Here is a 5,393-nt window from a genome sequence, read left to right on the forward strand (position 1 = left end):
CGCACGAAGCGCCTGAGGCTCTTGCCACACATACACACGCGCCATCGTGGACGCATACAAACACATTGTTGTCTTTGTAAGTAGAACAAACACAACCTAAGTTGTGAAATCACAATCGTTAAAGTGGCATCAGGTTGTTTCCTGGTGGCGTCAGTCAGCTGTGAGTGACAAGCGGCATCACTGGGCTCGTCAGCTCGTCTCCTTGCCGCCGGGGCCGCTCGGCCTTTTTCCTCATCTCTGACACCGTCACTTTATCTGCAGAGTATCAGCGGCGCCCCTTAATTCAAGGCCAAGCGGGCCTGTCACCCTTGGGTGTCAGCGTGTCAGCGCCACTTGCAGACAGACGCCTTATCAGATGATTAGCGAAAGGGAAGTGATAAGCGACGTCCACAGTCAGCACGCAGAAAGACAGGAAGTGATGCCGCCACGCTCGCTATAGGCGGAGGTGGGGGACCGGAGTCACGTGACTTGACTTGGGCCAGGCTGAAGTCGCCCAGTTTAGGACTCTGGACTTGCTTGACAAAACGTAATCAAAGACTCCACTTGATAGTCATAAGACTCAGTTGGACTTAGACTTGCGCTACATGACTTTGACAAGTCCTGCTTGTCCGCCATTTTCAAGATCATCTGGCTTTTGTTTTTGAAAGACGAGTCATTTTTGGGTGTAGTTAGCGCAATCCTGGCAAGCGACCAGTACGACGAGCGATCATGAAGGGACATCCGAAGATTACGATTGAAAATAACCTGAAAAAGAGAAGACAACTCAAAGATAAGAGGCGCAGTTAATCACTAGAAAGCCAACACAGACAGTTACGTTATAGTTTAGCCGGTAAAACATGAACTAAGGTTCATGTCGGTTGTGCGTTTGTTTGCGAAGAACGTCAAGCAATAGAAGGACTGGTTTGGGACCGTTACACGCATAACTTGGGAATGTGTTTGTAGAGCGACAAAACAAAAGTCAAGATACTGAGTGCAAAATGTCGAAGGTAAGAATAGGTTGTGCGTGAGCAAGATTGTCCCACTTGACGTATGACTTGCTGAACCCAAGTAATGATTTTACTGATAAGTTTTCCACAGTTAACTTGAGAGGTGCTTTAAACTTGAAGGCTAAGACTTGAGACTTATTTATGACTTGCACACATGCGACTTTCACGTTGGCCTGTTCTATCAGAGTCGTTGTCCAGTGACTGATTAGTCTACATATTAATCGTTACACGTAGCACAACTGGTTGATCATTGCTGTCACAGTCGTGGTTTGTCTCCATACCAACAACACCACTGGTTCTGGGTTTTTTTGCCGGGAAACTTTCCTTGCGTTTCCTAGCCAAGCGAGACGACCCGGAAGTACTTGGAAGAAAGGTTGTTTTAATTGTAAAAATGCTTCGGAAAGGTACCTCGATGCAACCCCTAACCCACGTTTAGCATATGGTACTCCTGACCAACCTTTACGAAAGGAAAGCACATACGTTACCTAGAGTCCATAACGGCAGCAATCTTTAAGGCAACAGACCACCGACGAAGTTTACCGACTCTTCACGAAGAAGTCCTAGAGTGTAACGCTAGAAACTTAGGTCAGTCAATACTCGACGTCGTGCGAGGCAAAGTGAGTCAAATTCATTTTAAATTCAAAGACATTTGCGGGGTTATGACTTGTTCAAAAGTTGCTAAAATTGACTCAGAAAACAGAGTCAAACATGACGCCACACTTCCAAACGAAACGGGAATCTTTTCAGCAAACATTTCCACTGAACTCGGAGGTCAGAACACGCAAGATAAGCCATTTTGAATTTATTTGACAGATCGTCTCCGCAAATTGAAACTTTTGAAGTTTGGACCTTTTCCCTGAGAAAACAATTGCAACCGGACCCCAACAAATTGTAATTGAAGATCCCTGGTCTGTATGTCAATCATCAGTCTTTTTTCGATCCATTGTCTTGTCTCCATGTCAATCAGTGCTGAAGGTTGCGTTCTTTGAATCGATATGAGTTTCGCAGTTGAGTTGCGTCGCAAAGTTCCTCTGGTGTTGAGTTGTCGTTCCCACGTATAACCAAGTGGCGTGACATATCAACCATCGCACATTTGTTCTTTTTCTATTTTCCATCTGAGCTCATCACCGTCACGTCTTTCTCGCACTTTTGCGACCGATACGTCCTCTCGGCTCTCGAGCGGGGCGACGCGTCAACCCGGATGGACGCCGGCGGCGGCTGACGCCGACGGGAACTGTCGGCTCAGGTGACGGCTGCCCGTCGTCATCGAGCCGTCCGTCTCGTCGAGCCGCCTCCTGGCCGTGATGCGATGGGAGATGATAGGCGACAACGGCGCATTAGCGGGATGCCCCGGGGCGTCAACGAGCCTGACGGACGCCGGTTTTACGCCTTTAATCCCGCCGTCTTCTTAACGCGACAAAGATTGAGGTTGACTTGCACTGTCGGCAAGGAGGGGAAATAAAAAAAATTACAATTGCACTCTGCTGACAGTTTCGTTCTGCGGTGCTCATAGATGAGAAAGCTTATCGTATCTTTAATTGGTCGTATTTATTTACTTGATTTTCTTTGGTTAAAAGCAACTATAAGCGTTAATTCATTGAGTAGATGTCAACATCGACTACACCAACCAGCTTTACATAGAAAATCCTAAATAACATATGGAAGCATATTGGTGAACTTGAGCTTAAGTCAAATCTTCTATAAGCGCAGCGTCACGTGATCGAACCCGGAAAACAGGTTAGCGGACTCCCTGCGGCTTTATGACATGTTTGTCCGGTTATTTTATTCATATAAAAAAACTTATTAACTTCTTATAATGACAATAATGCAAATCGAATTTATTATTATCGTTGAAAAGGTCGAATTTTTGTTTTGGATCTCATTGTATTGTGTACCTAATGCAGTGACCAATGCTTGATTGCTGATGTGTCCTCCATTTACCATGCAAACACCTTCTGTTTTCTGGCTATTATAAGCCAAAAGTCACTTCTTCTATTCACTTGGGGTATTTTGTGTGTGCGCGCGTGCAGGGTGTGCTTATTAAGCGGCCATCGATCGCGATTTGATTAAACTCCTGCTAATTTGCTGCAAAGCAGCAGGACGTTTAATCAAATAAAAATCGATAGCGTCTTAAGAGGCGGCGCTAGCTCGCTACACGAGCTACATGAGGACGACACGGGCCATAAATTACGAAGGGCGGGATCCAGAGAATGTGTCATTCCGGAAGGACAATCGGGGCCTTTGAAGGAAATCGGATAGAATCGTTCTCAAGGTGTAGTAGCACACAAAAGAACCAGTGCCTGAGTACACTTCAGTCGCACGCTATTTAACTTTTAAGTACACAAACACATTTGCATTTAATTCTTTTTTTTACTTTTTTTTTTTTTTTACTTTTTTTGAGCAATTCATTTTAATTGAATCATTATCCTTCCAAGCGCGTCATCTTGTTTTCGACCGACAGCTCACACATTCAAATACGGGCCGGTCGAGAAAAAGGCTCAAAGGGCTTTTCTTTCATATTTGACCACAATTGAAAGCGTTAAAGACAAACTAAATGGCGCACGGCAAGTAGAGGGAGCTTCGTTGTTGCCCCCTATAGATGTGGAGTGTGCATAACAACAGTTTTGATATGACCATAGCTTAGCATCTCCCAAAAAAAAAAAAAAAAAAAGTACAAAGAAAAACAATCCAAACAAGTAAAACAACTTCGAGAAGTCAAAAAAATGAGAGGTTATACATTTCCATTGCAGTCCTGTTGTGTTTAGTGAAGTAGCCTGCAGCACACTGTCAAATGAGGTCACGTGCCACTTCACCGCCTGGAAAATTGGAAAAAAATCCGCTGCCGAGGCGTTAAGTCAATTCATTAAGTGTTGATTAGAGTTCATTAGAGGAGTTTGGATGCCCCCTCGCACGTGTTACGCCCCACCTCGGCCCGGTTGATGCGCTCGCAAATAATTTGGCGTGTTGGCGAAGCCGCCAGCAGCCGCCCCGCCGGGTCACCGGGTCGCCGTTCGCGTTAGACGTCAATTACAGCCTCCCCGTGTATCCCGCCACTCGCCTATTTATCTTCATCACATCGTGACCTCCGCACACACACACGCACACACACACACACGCACACCACAAAATAATTGTGTCTCCTTGTCCCTCGTCAACATTTTGCCGCCGTCTATCAAAGTTGTTTGTTTATGGTCATCTTTCATGCTTGTGGGAAATCCCCCCCTCCCCCCCCCCAGAGACTCAATTATATGAGCACTTATGTTTTTTTGTGTATCACTGATTGTTCACCTTCATCAAACACCTTCGACTCACTCATGCATCTTCGTTTAGTGACATAACCGCCGAGCACGGCAGTTTTTATTTAGGGCCTGAGCGCAGCTTCTGGAAATTGCTTCGTTTCATACGTCTTGTTATTCTTCGGAAAAATAAATCTGCAGTTTGACGGCTTTTGTATACTCAAAAACTCGTTATTTCTGAAAAAAAAATAAAAATAAATGGCTCGGTAGCGCTGGTTGAAAATTCAACCCCTGACACCAGTTTGACTGTGCAACATCAAATTTGGTAGACATGTCTATCGTGAGTGGACCCACAAAAAAAAAAGTCTCAAGAAGCCATGTTTGAAAAGACACAGGAACGCTCACGTTTTAGTTTTAAGCTCGCTACTTCCAGATCACGGTGGCCATTTCCCCCCAAAAAAAAAAAAGTCTCAAGAAGCTACGCCTGAAAAGACACAGGAAGTCTGCCACTTTGCCGTGGCGACGCCCATTGCAAATTGACCCCCAGTAAATATACATCGAGTCTGCTATTTTGGTCGGAAGCATCATTTTAGTAATTGGTAGTTCGTTGGCGCGATTGGCGAGCGTGGGAGATATTGGCGATTTCCTTCAAAGGCATACCCCTCCGACAGATTTTGTCGCATTGCTAAAGAAGATATATGAGCATGAGCGGACTTGCATTCATAATAAAGATGATAAGCAGAGAGTCATAATTAAGCAAATGGTCCCAGAGGACGTCAAAGACGGCGTCGTGTTGCTCTCTCCCATCTGGCCAAAAATGGTCTATTGTGACTCATTGTCTAAAAATAGCGATGAAGACAAATTGTTATCATTTGCCAAAGCCCCATGACAATAATGATGAATGAAGACTTTTTTTCTCTCCTTTTTGCCCTCTGAAGTGGTCGCTTCGGGCTCTTTCCTTCCTTCTCTTCAGCCCTCAGCGCTCACCTTTTTTCCCCCTCCCGGGAATCATCATTAAGCTCTGAGATCATCATCCTTTTTTTTTTTTCTAAATCCTTTTTTAATTGAAAAGTGATCTATTTTAGCTCCTGCTCCCATTCTGTGTGGCTTTTGTCAAATAGTCTCGTTGCAGTTGCTTGGTATGGTGATTGATCGCCAATTTGGTCAGGTG

The sequence above is a fragment of the Phyllopteryx taeniolatus genome, unplaced genomic scaffold, assembly GCF_024500385.1.
Source record: "Phyllopteryx taeniolatus isolate TA_2022b unplaced genomic scaffold, UOR_Ptae_1.2 contig_24, whole genome shotgun sequence".
NCBI lineage: Eukaryota > Metazoa > Chordata > Actinopteri > Syngnathiformes > Syngnathidae > Phyllopteryx > Phyllopteryx taeniolatus.